The sequence below is a fragment of the Pseudopipra pipra genome, chromosome 23 (assembly GCF_036250125.1).
Source record: "Pseudopipra pipra isolate bDixPip1 chromosome 23, bDixPip1.hap1, whole genome shotgun sequence".
Taxonomy (NCBI): Eukaryota; Metazoa; Chordata; class Aves; order Passeriformes; family Pipridae; genus Pseudopipra; species Pseudopipra pipra.
Genome location: NC_087571.1, coordinates 610,160 through 627,328, shown reverse-complemented (window position 1 = coordinate 627,328; position 17,169 = coordinate 610,160). Strand labels below are relative to the sequence as shown.

Here is a 17,169-nt window from a genome sequence, read left to right as displayed (position 1 = left end):
GGAGATTAGTGCTGAACAAACAGAAATATGTTGTTGGTCAATAACATTTTAACTGTCAGAAACAGCGAGGATAAAAATGACAAAGATTCAACCCTCTGCCCTGTCCCTACAATTCTGTGATTCCAAAATTCAAAACCCACTTTGATGCCATAATTGTTGATAAAACTGACAGATCCCCTCTACTGGCAAATCCCATTTAAAGGCCACTCCCTTGGGAAGCGACAGAAATTCTTTAACATACTTTTGTATTTAAAATCCTGGTTTTTACATTGCACGCATGTCCTGGTACACACCAGGCTTGAACTGTGCCAGGGAATGTACAGGACTTGCACTCAAAATATTCCATCTCAGTCACCTATGAAAACACACTGCTCAGTTCTTAAAGAATGGCAGTGACAAATTCCTCAAAGTTAACCAAAATTCAGAGATTTCCACAAGAAGTAAAAAAAAGGCACAAAACGAACAATTCTACACTGCAGATCTGCCCCCAAAAGCTGACATTATGAAGTAGCAACCTCATGTTTTTAATTGTTATAAAATTGTTTCAATAAAAGCACTTGGGAAATCTGCATCTGTAACTTGATTTAAAAAAACAGCCCCAGGCAAGTGATTTATTTGTTCAGAGCTGATTTGGAGCATGTTATAGAAACACTTAATGTGGGTTTCTTGTTGGTCAGTCTTACTATAAATTAGGAACATTAGATGAAATCCAGTTTTAGCTTGTGGTGAAATGGGAAGTTATTAAGTAAATTTATCTCATCAGTCATTGGCTTTTCCTGCTCATCTTCCTTCAAAGTCATATTTGGGGCTATTTAAAGAAACTGTGAGTTTGAGATGTCAAACCCTCACATCAAAGGAGACAAAACTCTTCCTGCTCTGTCAACATTTCCTCCTCCAAAGGATGGACAGCAAGGCTGAAAAAAGATTTATTAAAGCCACTTCAGAGATTTATCCCCATTTCCAAAATGTGGCCATTTAATCTTCCCTTTCTATGTTAGGAAGAAGAAAAAGGCAACCTAAAAAGCTTCTAATAACATGGGATGAATAAATGTATTATTTGAAATTTAAAAGAACATGAAATTAATTTGACATCCATTTTTTAACCTTAAAAAGGGTTTATTTTCAGAACATTAAGAAAATGTTCAAATTCAGCCTTCAGGTTGTGCTGAAGCAAAGCAGCACATTCTGCACTTTGACAAAGAAATACCCCCAGGGCAGTGAATGAGGCACCTCTGCCACACATTAGTAAAACACACAGATCTGGTAAATCCTTCTGAAAAATGGAACAGCAGTGAACGAAAGGGAGGGATAGAGAGACTCAGGGCTGCAATATCCAGTCTCACACAACCACCTGGGATACAATCTAAGGAACTGGAACAACACCTGTATTCGGCTGGCCAAGCTGCGTGCACTGACACAGCAACTAAACTGGAATTTGGGGGGAAGTTCCAACTGGAACTGGGGCTGATGAACCTCAGATACATTTCCCTGCGCTGGTACCTTCAATTGGCTTGTCCTTTGTCTGCAGGCAGTTGGATCCCTGCTGGAACGAGCTTCCCTTTCCGAGCATCCATGTCCCGTTGAAGCCAGGGGGGTCACCTGCACACCTGGCCCCACATGTTTGGAACCACCCTGGGGAGCACAGAGCCATTACCCAGAGCTCCCAGCCCAGGGTCAGCACAGTCCCAGGAACATTTACATCACAAAGCAGGTGACCCAGGCAGCCCTTATGGCCGCTGGCTTTTCCTTCCCATGCTATCCCTCTTTTGGAATATCTGAGCGGGGAGCACAAGGTGTGTAACTTTCCACCTCCATTAAATTCCAAGATGCTGTAAAGAACATCTTTTATCTGACCACAGATAGGAGGAGACTGCCAGATTGACGATTTTGCAATATTCCCCAGGCAGTGAACACTTCGATACCACAATCGTTTTTACTATGATTTTACTGGGATTTTTATCTGATTTTACCACAGCAGCAGGTTTTTAATCACATTTTTAATTGTGTATTGGCTCCACACAATAAAACTTACTTAAAACACCAACAATTCTCCTGAAAACCATCAAAAAGGTGTCATTTGCCAAACTTAGATAGCACAAAATCCCAGTGGGAGAAGAGGTTTATAAGGTGTGGTGGTTTATGTCTCCCCAGGAATGCAGCTGTGTTTACATTTTACACTTATTTAAACGTATGGCCTCTGTAAGCAAAACCAGCCCTCATTTAAACACTGTCAGAAGGATGTTTTATGTAGTTAAGAAAGACTCTGAAAGTCTTCCTGTGTTTTAAGCATCAGAACAGACACCCAGATCACCTCCCTATCTTGCCGTATCCCACAGTTCTGACATAATCTCCTCTGCTTGTTATAAACACTGGTTTTAAGAAACAAATTTATAAATGACAAATCCACACAGCTTTTTCTGTTTGGAAGCTCTTAATCTTCACAAAGCTTCAAATAAGTAGAGAATAGTTTTGTCTATTATGTGAAAGAGCCTTGCCCCATGAAGAACTTAATAACCCAAGTAAAAATCCCTTTCTTTCATGTGCTGCTTTACTATTTGCATTACATATGTTACAAGTACCAACACTGAGCATCCTGGAATGAGATTATCTAATCATATCACTGGGACAGAGTGGAAACACAGCAAACTGGTGAAAGTTGGACCTTCACTTTAAATTCTTCTACCACCTAAACATTTAAGCAGCAAATGCAGCAATCAATACAAGTTTATTGCTTAGAGCTTTTAGCACCATTTCCTTATGACTTGGGGAAAAAAGAAAAAGGCAGTACAGCAGAGGGGAAGAAGGGGGAGGAGGAGCATTTACTGCTTTCTCTCTGCAGGAATGTTCACAAGGTGACTGATTACTCCGTGGGACAGATCCTGACACACTGTTTTACGGGATGTATATCCACACTTCAATCACACTGTTCCCAAAGAGACTGCAGGAGACAAAAGCAGAATCAGAGCAGAGAAAAAAGTCTCAAACTCTTTGTAGACATTCTTAATTTCTGTAAAGCTGCAGCCTCTGCTAGAGAAATGACACCACTATGAGCCAGAGGGATGCAAACAAGCTTAGAAAACACAAACCACTCTAGATCCCTCTTTATATTTCAGGTCTTTTTTTTCATTTCTCTTTTATACAAATCTACACTTGAGCATTTGCTTCACTTTTGTTCATGTTCTTAAGATTTGTAGCTCTGCATATGCTTAAGGGGAAAACTTGAAAGTATGTGTTGAAAAAGCAGTAATATAAAAACAAGTAAATAATATCTTCATTGCAATCCCTACACAGGCCCAGCTGGAAGACAGCAAACCCCACAGGAACTTCCATGGCATCAGGGATCTTTCCTGGAGAAGTCCAGAGAATTCTTTCTCTCTCTGAAGCCTTTCCATTTCAACATCCACATCAGGGCTAAAAGGATTGATGTATTCTTCCAGAAACTCCATCATCTCAAAGCTACTTTTGCCCAGGTTTGTCCCGTGTTACTTCTTCCCTCTTCCACCACAAGCCAGATTTTCGACAAACCAATGGCACTTCCAACATCATTTCTTCATCCTCACCAATTACTCTATTTCAAAATTTGTTATTCCTGGGATGACTTGGAAAGATGTTCCACCAGACTTCACTAGAGAACAATTTTTCCAGCCTAGGAGTTGGCCTGGCTTCCACTTCCATCCCATGGGAAGGTATGAGACACCAAACACTTGTAGGAAAAAAGCTAAGAGAGATTTGCAAGTGCTTGTTGCTTCTGAGACCCTTGAAACACAAAAATCTCTTTATATCACAAACAAAGGAAGAAAACAAACAGCCACAAACAGATGGGAAAAGCAGAAGAAAAGGAAAGTGTAAATGGACTTGGCCAGGGCGGTGTTGGAAGATGTCTACGAGTACTTAATAGAGTTAAACGTTTAAAAAAGAAAGGCCCTTCCCTGGAAGTTCAGGCTCCGAGGTGGTAATAGCTCCGTATGTCAGCCCATATGTCAGTCAGCAAACAACCCTCACAAATCAGCTTTCAGAAACCATCCTCAGCAGCTCCACATTGTCCCTATTTTCCCACACAAACAGGAACTGTCTCACTTCAAGCAGTGAGCCAGGAAAACGCACACACTGTCCAAGCATTAATCCTCTCAAACATCAGGGAAATCAGCCCCCAGTGCAGGAGTTCAGTGGCTGGAAGGTGTCAACCTATCCCACAAAAAATCCAGTGCCACTGACACAAGCAGAGCTCCAACCACAGCTGCTGAACCCACACAATACTCCCACCTCAAGATTATTTTTTTGCCACTCTTAAGCGACAAGAACAACCCGAGTTCTGCAGAGTTATCGGTTTGCTGGACTGGCTGAACTTGGAGCTGCTGAACCAACTGAGGAAAAGCCATGTGTTTTACGAGGCCTGTTGTATGGATTTGAACACTGCACAGATTAGGCAGATTTAGAATATGCAGCATTTGTGGAGAGAACAAGTTGCCTATGAAGTTATTTTGGAAAATTAAATATAACAAGATCTTTCCAATGCCTCCTTCATACATTGTCTAGCCCCCAGCACTTCGTCTGGCAACTTGCTAATAAAATTTCAGGCAAGAATTAGAAGACTTAAAAACAAATACTGTAACTCCTCTACGCATGCCCATGTCAAATACCTCCATCTTCATTTCTAGAAGTCCTCATTAGGTAGGTAACCTATCAGTAATGCTTATAAGGAATGAGATTTGACTTCATTTAAGAAGATAACATAGTGTCTCCACTCTCAAAGAAGTTGGCTGTGGTGCAGCATCACGAATGCCTCCCAGACAAGGGAAAAAAAAAAGACCTTTGTCAGGGTATGGAGGAGCACTGTGTGTGCATAAGCACACACTCAGGCCCCAAAATTAATTCCAGGCATAAAAAAACCACAGCAACCCAGTCGTGTGTTACTGTCATCTCATTGAGGCTGCTAGAGTAAAAATAGCTTTAAAAACTTGTGAAAAGTATTCAAGTTCATATCCAAGCTCAGTAATTCAACCAGAAGGATTTGTACAGTGTATGGATCAGGAAGCCATCGTATCTCTGCCTCTCCCATGGGATCTCACTGCTCTGGTCCAGAACCACGTGGTTATTCAGCTTCCAAAGCCTTTCCTTATTGTCATAGTACCTGGGAAACTAAAATACACAAATTATTTTCCAGCTTGTTTGTTATGTCCAGTTTATCCCCCTGTACACCTGAGCAGCCTCCAGAAGTGCAGTAACACAATCCACAGAAGGAAGACCTACAGAAGATTTTACACCTCATGCATTCTATGGGTTATGGGGCTGCAGTTGTTCCCCAACTAAGGTATTTTCTGCCATCTCTTAAACCAAGATTTGCTGCTCTCATTTACCAAAACCACAGGACAACAGAATGTCTAAGCCCAACATAGAAAACCCATGTTATTTGCAAAACCTTGCTATTAAAAATCTCGACAGTATTTAAAATACGGGATCAGATTTGACAGTTCAGAACTCCAAAAACTTTTCACAACTTTCCCATTGGGACGTTTTATTCACATCTTGTAATCAAATCACAGGATCCATCTGGATCAAGCCCCTGAGTTTCTAATGAATTTAAAAAAGACACTGAAACACTTCACAGATTCCTCCCCAGAGCACTCGGGCCAAGTAACCGGGAGCTGGGAATGCTGCAGCCCTTCCCAGGAGAGCTGGAGCACCCCCCAGCCGGCGCTGGGATGCCACGGGCACCACGTTGAGTGCCCCGGGGTTTGTGGCAGCGGCTCCCGGACCTGCTGGCTCAGCTCCCCGTGCTGAGCAATCCTGCAGACCTGCTAAGGGGCTGCCAGCCCTCCACCTGCAGGGCACTTCCCTGGGCACTCCTCAAGCAAAGGGCTGCAATCTCCAGCAGGAATTACAGTGCCTGCCCTCCAAGCTTCGTGGGAGTTCATTACAAAACCACCAGGCAGGGGCTCTCGTTATTCTGAAGCATTCCAGTTCGTGAAAAGCTATTTTGAGCTTACAGAGAATGTTAAACTTTCTGACCTTGGGTCTGTTACGTCAGAAGCAAACACAGATGTGAACACTGTGAGATACCTCAATTCTCATGATAACCCATGTTTTGGGCTCCCCATCTCCAGCACTAACCATTCTCACAGTTATATCCATTAATGAACACCCCCTCCTATTGTCTGTGAGAAAAATCCACATGGAAAAGTGCAGAAAAATGGAACAAGGCTGGATCCCACTGGTCACACGGGATCATTTCAAGAGATTGCCCCCTTTAGGTTCCAATTCCTGCTGAACCATTTCTCCAGATGGGTGGAACAGTCTCACTTTGTTCTGTCATTCTTATTTTATTCTCCAAATGTAGGCACAGGTTTTCAGACAGTAGTGTGCTCTCTAAATCTGTTTTAGAACTCAAATCAGCAATTATCTAGGAAAAACCTTGAAAATCAAGCATTTACATTAATTCCTCTTCTTCTCCTTATTTTATTAAACCTTACAAAGAATTAGGAAGATTAGAGAAGGCAAACTAAGAGACACTTTCTATGTACTTATTACGTGTCCTACAGATTCTAAAGGCATATATACTTTATTTCCCACTTCTGTCACACAGCAGTTGTGACCCAGGCTTTCTGAAGGGCACTTTTCCATACCTGCTCCCACACAGCAGCACACACACGAATCCTCAGCACTTTCTGCCTCCAGGAATATTCAACAGGGAAATTCCAACATGCATATGCATGAGTTAACACTCCGTTGGAAATCCAAAATAATTTAGGACTACACTTCTCTATGTATTCAAATTTCTTTTTTGAAATTTTAACACATAAATGAGAGAAGTAACACAGCCTCCAGAATTATCCAAAGCTCCCAGTGCCAGGAATTTCTGAGCAAACTGTCCCAGCAGGCCCTGACAATGTGGCCCTGAGCAAACCCTCCAACATCTCCATGCTAAAGAGCTCCTTGTCCATAAGTGTAAGGGAGTATTTTTAAGTCTCTCACAGGACTGTTATGAAGATTAATTAAGGTCTGAGCTGTGCTTTGAAGATCAAAACTGCTATGCTGTTATTTATTATTAAAGAACAACAAAGTGCATTCTTGTTGTGTATAATTCAACTTCACAGAGAAGGCAGTGCAGGAGCACATGTGCTCAGCGCATTCATTAATTCTCCTGCCCCAACAAGCTGGGATCTCCACAACTGCCTTTTCAGCCACCAAAACCCCATCAGTACATCTACACTCATCCCTTTGAAATACTTTAAAGGCCCGAAGGAACAGAACCAATACAGTTTCTCTTCTGATTCTTTTCCAGGATAAGCTTTTCCTATCATATATTTCTGCCTCAGTTCAGCAATGCCTTTTATCCCACCTAGAGCTCTATTACTCTCAGGCTAACATTTAACATGTACTAAAGTGCTTTGCTAAATCAGAAGTTTAATACCTATTTTGGATGTTTCCATTCAAAAAGAGGAGAGAGAACAACAGTATGGCAGAGTGGGTAATCTTTTTTTTTTTTTTGAGGGGGACAAAATCACCATTATTTTGGAGCTCTGTTTTCTTCACAGGTGTTCTCCTCAGAAAATGACTAATCTACATAGCAAAATGTTTCACACACGTCCACTACTGAAAAATACATAGAAATACTACAGTGCACACTGTATCTCTAATTTTCACTCCCTTCAAACACACTCACACACACAATTTTAAAACATTTTGTAGAAATTCTACTGTATTTCAATTATAGTTGTATTCTTAAAATTTGGAATCACCTGTATTTTGGCAGCATCTCTACAAAAACACAAAAGGTGAGTAGTATTAACAAAAATTTTAAAAATCAAATTAAAAAGCTTGAATAACTACTCTGAGTTTTGCCACCACAGCCCTGTTTTCCTGATCCAAGTTCTTCAGCATCCCAGTACTGGGATGCAACAGTGCATTTAAAGCAAACAAGAGCAGGAGCTGTTGGAGCTTGAGGCTGATGAGCATTAAAGCTGACAGGACTGGACAGCCAGTGCCATCCCTGCCCTGCAAACACACTGCGAGAAAGGGCCCAGGACCTGCAGGATGCTGAGCATCTCCCCAGTGTCAGCCAAGCTCACCCCTCACAGGAAATCCTCCCATTTTATTGGATTGCTCCTTGGCTCTATTCCCATTACCTTAATCTGCACTCGGACCACTCTTCAAATCTGCAGCACATTCTTATTACCAACACAGACTGTGAACTTCTGTACTTTCTGGGCTGCTCTGGGAAAAAGTTGGGTTATATTTAGCAGCCATATGGGCCTCCCTCCTCCACACATTTGCCAGCGAGAAGAACTGACAAATTAAGTTTTCTAAAACACCTATCTATGTGTTTTCATTTCCAGTTTTAATGGTAGAAGTGTGGCTTAATTTTTAACCCTGGCATCTGCCAAGCAGGAAATGCAAAGGGTGGCTATAGATGGATGAAATGATAAAAAGGTTTTCTTGTAATATAGGTGAAAATGTTCAGAAGGCTCAGTTCCTCCCTCAGTTAATACAATATGGCTCCATAACCAAATAGCCAAGGATTTACTGCCTTCCTGATGCAATTGCTCTGTGAGGGGATGGCTGAACATGGGTCACTTGTGCAGCTCAAGCATCTGAGCATCTTCACAGGGCAGGCAGCAAAAAGCACAGTGACAACCAACTAGAGTCCTGTAAAGAGCTTCAGAGACGGAAGGGCAACCACCACCCAGCTTTCCCTGCTCCTGGGAGCCAGGTTTACACACTGCCTGGAACACGAAAAGCTGCATTTCCCTACAGCACAGCCTAATTCATAGCAACAGCAGCCAAAGGCTGGAAAGAGATCAACAGTTTTAAGAAGGAACACAAGACATTTGAGATGTGCTGTCATTTGGGATGGCTGAAAAGGGAAGAGGAACACACAATAAATATCTACTTAAATATCTTTGCAATTTCTTTCAAGTGTAAGGGTGGCAGTGGCTGTCCAGTTCTATCAGCTTTCAGTGCTCCCCAACCTCACCCTGAGTGCCATCCCACACATGATCCCTTCAGGAAAGAAGAAAGGGGGGAAAAAGGGGCTTAAGACCCCCAATAATTTAAAGAAATGGATTTTTTCCTCTCTAGCCCAAGAAGAATCACTACTTGAAATACTACCTGTCAACTAATCACACCTGATTTCTAACTCCTCTTCCTGGCATCTGGAGCTTTCCCAACTCTTCTTGTACTTTGCTGGGGACCAGGGATGCAGAGAGCACCCCAAGGGAAGCTCTCACTCTCTGTGCCAAGGGGCTGCAGCCACCTGAACATCACCAGCCTGCATAGTGCTCTGAAGAACGGCCTCTCCAAGGGGGGCTGCAGGAGGAAGTTCACCACATTCCAGGATTTCTGCCCTCCTGCCAGTTTTTGTACTGCTTCCATTCCTAAGAGACTGTGGGGCAAGCCCAGCCCTTCCCTGCTGTCCCAACAATTCCAGAGCAGCACAGAGTATTCCCTCAGGAGGGACAGACAGGCACGTCACACACACTGCTGATAGAAAGGAGGAACACAAATGAACAGCCGTGCGTTTTCCAGCTGGTGTGTTGTGTTCATTATCACAGAAAAATAATCAACCCTCAGTACTGTAATATGGGCTTTCTCTCCCTGTGCACGAAGCAATTCAGGGAACATGTTCTTCCCGCACAGCCCATCCTGTGCTCAAGCCTCGTCCAGTCCCTGAAGGTGAGTGATAAGGCACAAATCCTGCCTGGAGCAGAGCCCTCGCTCTGGACACACCGGAGGCTGTGCCCTCAGCGTGCCAGGCAACACATTGTGCAGAGAAGTAACAGTTTCCTGGGAACACTGATTATTCCCTCCCGTCCTCCTGGAGCAGACAGCTACCACTGACTGAAAAATAATTGTCAAGTCTGAACACCACCAGGAAGCAAGAGAAACAAATTGCTTCGCAGGCCAGAATCACTTGCACAGAACGTCTGAGAGAGAACAAAATGTTTAAGGATGCGATCAATCATTAAGATTTCTGCCCAAAAAGCAGAGCACACACACTCATTTGTTTAAAGCTTGCCTTGGTGAAAAACAAAGTGAGAAGAACCATCGCTGCATGCTTGATTATCAAATCAGGGCTGGGGGGAAGAACAAGAGAGTCTTCCAATTAACCAACTTTTTTTTTTTTTTGTGCTTTAAATGTGGTCATTGAGCACTGCTGGAGAAAGATGTCGGGAAAAGCAGATCTCTGGTCTCCTGGCAGTTTTTCCCATTCCTGAACAATTCCTCCTTCAGATGCACAGCCTCAGAGGTTCAAAGGTCCCCGCAGCCTTTGTTCTCCATTCCAGAGCACTTACAAACAAACTTTTGTTCCTGTTTCTTCAATGAAATAACTGCAGCAGTTACTAGAGACTGAACTGCACATCTGAAGCTTGCCTTGTGCATCATTCAGCTGCAGGACTATGGCATCTCATTTACACTTCCAAGAATAAATTATCAGAGCTTTTGCTGAAATAAAAATCAACTCCTCCTTACTGAATCAACCTCCAGCAAACACATTGCACCTCTGCAAATCCCTAAAAGCAAGGGAACAGGGACACATTTTGGTTTACAGACTGTACCAAAGAATTCTTGTTGTTTTATCTCAATATTTAGAGCTATTTCTCCTTCATTTGTGAGTTTTATAAACCCCACATTTTATATTTTAGTGCAAAGGTGGTATCCATCAGCAATACACGTAAATAAGCATTAGAAACATATAATGAGACCCAAACAGCAATTTTTATTGTTTATATCACAGCCAGACTGTAAGGGATGAGATGGTGATCATAAAGGCAAGTTATGGAAAGCAGCCACTGAAATACATTCACATTCCATGAAAAGCTGATATTAAAATTGTCGATAAAACTTGTAAAGATTCTATCAGATCGTATCAGCTGCTGTGACAGTTTGGGGGTTGGACAAGCAAGGTGCATTATTGAGCAGGGTAACAGGCTTTTTGAATTCAAAATAAACTTTAAAAAAATACTGAAATCACCCTGTTAACAGACTGGTTGTTCCCAGCAGGCAGGAGTTGACTCTTGTAAAACACAAACACAAAAGGTACAGCACAACCTAACGAAATCTAAGGAAGACATTCCTGAACCACAACAAGGAGGAAAAGAGAAAATCTCAGCAAACACTCAGAGGCTTTTGCAACAATTGAAATCGTGCACAAACAGGGTTGTCCAGCTACATTCTTCCACACTTATGCCTCTAGTGAAGTCAGTAAGAACATGGCCAAGGTGTAAAACTGGATTTGGAAAAACCTGGTTTTATACCAAAAAACCCCCATCAAACTGCTTTCAAAACACCAAGCACTGTATCTTTTCCCTCATAGCCCTCACATGCACCTTGAGCATTCTGAGTATTGAGGCCAAAAAATTCACCTCCCAAATATCAGGAAACACTGTTACTGGGATTAAAAAAAAAATAAAAATCAACAGCTTAACATTTTAATAAAAATTTGTTTAGTCATTGATAAATATCTCTCAGATAACAAAATACACAGAGGATTAAACACAGCTTTCTGTAAGAAGCATGAATTTTCAAGCCATTTAACATCTTGAAATCAAAGTTGTTTTCAGCAAAACTGATTAGCTCAATCTGCCAGTAAGGGATGACAAAGCTTTTAGAAACCACCTTTCATCTGTGTATCTCAAACCCAACTCACTCAGAGCAAGAGCCACTAAATGAGACCAAAGGCCACAGCTCAGGCTGTGGCTGATCAAGTGTCCCTCCATCCAGCAAAAAACCTCAGGGATGTTTAGGCAGTCAATTTTACCCTGAAATCCATAGGAAGCCAGGCTCCAAAGTTCTTGTGGTCCTGGCTTAATGAAATAATGCTGGAAACTGGAAAAACTCCAGTTTCTCTGCTTCTTAATGAATTGCAGTGGACACACTAAATCAATGCTCTCTACCCCCACACATTAATAGTGAGATGTGGGCAAGGAAAAGCCCTGGACACACCAGGGAGGGAATGAAGGGGCAACAACTGCAGCTTTTTCAGCAGGAAAAGCAACTGGGGTGGCAGGAGGATGCATGACTCATGGATCAGTAACTGCTGCTCAAATATTGCCTCAGCCACTGACCTCAGCCCAAGACAAGACGTGCTCAGAACGGTGCAACACAGCTACAGAAGCGGGACTGAAAGAAAGTAAAGGTTCTTCAAACAGTGATTTTAAGAAGTGGAGATTTGGGGGTATCTTACTTTCTAAACTATGGGTTGAAAGCTGCAGAGCCATATTCCCACACAATATTCCTAGAGGACACCACCAACTCCAGAACTACACATGTGTAAGCACAGAGCAAGGACACCCAGTGAGTAAGTTCGGTGCCATAATCGGCACCTGAGAACACTAAATACATTCAAATCGTTACCTAATAATACTTAATACTGAGTTTAATCACAAGAAATAACACAAGGAAGCACATCTAAGGCACATAGACAAGGCACATTTACCAGCCTCATTACAGTAAACCTGGTAGCATTGGTTTATCAGCTTAAACAATCAGCAGGTAATTAACTGTGCATTTAACAACTAGGTAGCAAAGTTTCTTCCCAGGGAAAATCAGATTGGAAAAGTCAACATCAGCTTAAACACGATTAACTTCCTGTCCCACTGCTGGTAAAGCAAATCCAATTTACTAAATAGTTTAAAGGGCGGGTTTTAATTATTTCACACACTTCCAAAGAATCCAGCACTACACACAAATATGGATAAGCGGATCTGCTGCAGTGAAAACAGACCCAGCACCACAAAACACCACTGGAATAAACACCCAAAGCCTTCTTAACGTGCTTAACACTCCCTGCACATCGAACTGCAGAAGCCCCCGTGGATATTAGTCAGAATCTGCCCAGGACAGAGACCACAAACAGCTGCAATATCTATAATGTAATATAGATAATATAAATCCTAACTTGGTGCATCTCTTTCAGACCTCTCCATTACTTCCTATTTCTAAAACAGTCTCTAGAAACAAATACACAACAAATAAACTCTTGTGAGTGGTATGTACATATTTTACCTGGTTTCAAGTGGCACACACCCCCCTTCCCCAGAAACAACCACAGACTACCCAAAAATCTATACCTCTAAATAAATAAATATACTGATATATAAATATTTATCTAAAATCTCTTACACAGCAGAAACTGGAGGCTCCCAGACAAACGGTGTGGGAGAAACACAGCAAGTTACCCACAGAAGTAGAAGGATTCGAATAAGCAGCTCACAGTTTTCCTGCCTCCCTACACTTTTTACCTAATACAGTAATTAAAAATTGAAAAACTGAAGTTTTCCAACTTTAATTGTTTGGCAGCAAATACAACCATTTGGTTTTAGCTATAACGTGGATTCAAAAAAACCAACGCAAAACAAACCCCCCACAAAATTAACACTGAAAAGCAACTGTTTCACTCAAAGCGGCTCAGAATTGCTAAATAAATGGCTGCTGACCCACAGCATCACATCCTCGGGTCACAGAGTCTCCAAACTGTGGTTGGCCAGAACGCCCGATCTGCATGACAATAAGGACAAAAACATGGCTCCTCTCTCGTGCCCTCGGTGTGCACATCCCTCCTCTCCCACCGGCCACAGCCACAGCCACAGCCTGCTCAGAGGATTAGCATAAGAATAGAAATCACTGGGAAAATCCACAGGCTCCAACTGCCCAGACTTGCTGACCTGCTTCACCCCAGACACCGACACGACTTTATTTTTCCAAGGATAATTTATGGTCTTGAAAAGTTGATAAACACTTCGATTTGCTTCTCTTTTACTACAATATCAAGCAGCAGTCACAAGCATTGAGGCCGTGTTGCTGAGAACACAGCTGTGCTGGGCAGGGCACGTCTCCAGGATGAAGGACCAACCACCCCCTCCCTAAGATCTTGCTTTATGGTGAACTTGCCACCAGCTGCCGCAAGAGAGGAGCCCCAAAGAGGAGATACAAGGACTCCCTGAAACAACATCTCAGCCTTGGCCATATTGATCATCATAACTGGTCTACTCTGGCCTCCAATCGGGAGGTCTGCAGACACACCATCTATAACACTTCTGATGCTTTTGAGAGCGCACGCAGGATCACTCTTGAAGAGAAAAGATAACGCAGAAAGAACCGTGTCTTGCAGAACATACCACCTAAGGAGTCTTTCTGCTGTGCCTTTTGCAGTCGGACACATTGGCCTTTTTAGCCACCAACGCGCTTGTAACAAACGTGGGTAGAGCCCTTCCCAAATCTTCGTTCGCGAAGCCCGGCCACGATGATGACTACAATATCAGATATTCCAAGGGCAGCTGCCAGAGCTGAGCAGTGACTCTGACACTGTCCACAGACATCCCACGAGCTCACCCTCAAATTCCTGCTCGAGTCTGGTGGAGAAGAATGGGGCAGTCAGGATCCTCCTCGGCTCACACCTACCTCGTAAAACCCGGAAAATCAGGGAGCTCAGCAGCTTGGCTGGTCCAAGATGCTGCTGCAGCACACAAGAGGCTGAAAGCAGAGCCAGGAACTGCAGGTGAGGAGCACGCCCGGGACAGGATCTGGCCCTGTGACACCTCACCTGACAGAAGCCACCCATGCTGACAGTCCCACGGGAGCAATCCCAGGGTTCTGCAGCCAAAATTCACACATTACCTACATCTTTTTATATCTTCTTCCCTTTCTATCCTCACCCTGGGACCAGCCAACAACTGTGAGACAATAGCTCTTGCCTTGGTCACAGCCACTGGAATCAGAACTATTACGTGGAAAAGAATATATTGAGGAAGTGTGAATGAAAATAATCCCCCAGTTCATGAAAAGGCCAACATCTTCCTCTTATTTGTGCAGAGCAGGATACAAAGGCCAAGGGAACCCATTCTAACTCTCCTACACAAACTCTTCTAGCCATAATAAAGTATGAAAAACATCATTTATTTTTGGAAACATGGATATTGGGCTCCTGCAAAACACACTGAATTTTTGTATAAACATATTGCTGTATTTGACGTGTTTGTTTTGAAATTGGGGAAGTTGACTGGAATCATACCCATAATGTGGTCTGACGTTTCATGCAAAACAATGTATTCAAACAGCAAAATGACATTTCCTTTACAGATGTTCGCAAAAGAACCAGAAGCCCAGGGAGAAAGGGCCAAAGTAGCACTGCTCCCCTTTTTTTTTTTCAGATTTCCTCCACTCCCTTTGGGATCTTCTCCCCAGCCAGTAAGTCACCACTGCAATCCTTCTCCCCTAAATCCAACATCACCATCATTCCCCTCACTCTGCATTACACAAACAGATGATTAAGAACCGGGATCCTGATATTCCACAACCCATCCACTGAAAGTGGCACAAAACCACTGCAACATCCAGCTACAAATCAGACATAAAACCTAAAACGATTCCCCAATGATGTTTCTGATGACTTGCCTCAGATGCTCTTTGTTTCTTCAAAAACTCAACAAATACACTTTAAACAAACAAATCCCACATTAAGACCACAAGCTGAAAGACTGACCAATAATTTGCTTCTGGCAATGGACTAATATTTCTCCACCTCATGCACGGAGCGAATACCACAGTAACACTTTCAGTTCTGTTTCCCTAAATAAAAGGCTTTGCATTTTCCCAGACTGACTCCTTTCCACCTTTATTACCTCAATCACTATATGCCCTCAAAGGACTAAAATTTCGATTGTTCCAGCTGGTTCCGTGTTCCAGCATTACAAACCCATCAGCTCTACATGTGTACCCTGGTAAGGCACAAGCAACCTCCTACAAGTCTCATGAAAACAAACCAGTCCAAGCACAAGAACTATTTACTTGCTCTTTTATCATAAAGAATACGTAATGTTTTACTTCCCAGTCAAAATAAGTTGTTCACTCAAGGCTAACCTGATTTTGCAAAACTAGAATGAGAAAACATCTGTGCAGCGGAAAAGAAATCACACGTGCAGGGTATTTGTCCCTATTCTGCAAAAGCTCCAACCTCAAACACTTGAAATGGATTTTAAGAGTCCTGGAACTGACTCAATCGGTTCATGTCAAAGAGGAGTGTCTGGTCACCTTTGGATGATACACTTAGAGCTCTTCTTGAGATGAAATGGCATGTTTTAAGCTTCTACCTTCTTGTTTTTCCACCTATTCCTCTCAATTGCATTCTTCTAGAGCCAGGATCAACCAACACAACAAACTGGACGTCCCAGCCTCTGTCCAAAGTGCTGTTTGCTGCACCAGCTTGTGTGGAAAGTGCAGGGATGGAACAAAAATTGACTCATTCCCATCACCTCCTTACAATCCACCAGCCATCGGTCTGGTTTGGAGCAGCTCTTAGAGACGGAGAGAGGTTCCCAGGGGAGAATGGAGCGGGACGCACCGTTTGTGGAAGGAAACAGTGCCGTAGGTGAGCACACACGGGCGAGTTCCAAAGGTTAATCGACCTTTTTTCCAAGTTCCCCCCGCTCAGGGTCCAGATGCGTTATGGATCCTTCCCTGCAAGCCCTGACTCCCCAGGCACCGCTCGGTTCCCGGCGCTCCGGGGGAGCTCCCCGCGGGGTTGGGGTGGAGGGTGCCCGGGCACGGCAGCACCTGTTGGGCGAGCCCCGCGTGTGCCCGGGCAGGGACGGCCCCGGACACGGCCCCACGGAGCGCACAGCGGGGCCGGCACAAAGCCCGGACCCGCGGGGGGACGGCACGGGCGGGCTGAAATCCCCATTATCCTTCCAGCCTTCCTTCCCACCGATTATTCCCGGCCCACAGGCGAATTCATCCCGCTCGGAGCGCCCCGGCCGAGCGGGAAGGGCGGCGGGAGCGGGGCGTGGGGAGCCACGAACCGAACAAAAACCCACCGCGACGGCGCTTCGAACGCTCGGACTGGGGGTTATTTTCCATTTTTCCCCTCTCCCCCCGCCCCAGCGCCGCCCCCGCGCCCCGCCATGGCCGCGGTCCCCGCGCCGCGGTGCCGCTCCCGCCCCGCGCTCACCTCGCTCCGCCGCGGGGGCCCGGCCCGGGCGCCCCGACCGCCGCTCAGCAGCCCCGGCCCGCCGGCACCGCCATGGCCGCGCCTGGGGCCGCAGGGCACGAGGGGCCGGGAAGGCCGGGAGGGGATGGCGCCGGCACACGACACACGGCACACGATAGCCGGCACCGACACTCGGCGCTCGGTACCGGCACACGCCCCCCGCACACGGCTCAGGGAAGGGCGGC

At 44.2% G+C, this 17,169-nt stretch overlaps 1 protein-coding gene across 1 annotated transcript in view; it reads right to left on the bottom strand.

Annotated features, from left to right (window-relative positions):
* ARHGAP32 (Rho GTPase activating protein 32) overlaps window positions 1–17,163 on the bottom strand; it is a 251,279-nt gene extending 234,116 nt beyond the window's left edge. The window contains exon 1 of the mRNA XM_064634498.1: window positions 16,946–17,163. The gene's annotated coding sequence lies outside the window, so the exon portion shown is untranslated. The remainder of the gene's footprint in view (window positions 1–16,945) is intronic.
* Window positions 17,164–17,169: the final 6 nt, after the last annotated feature.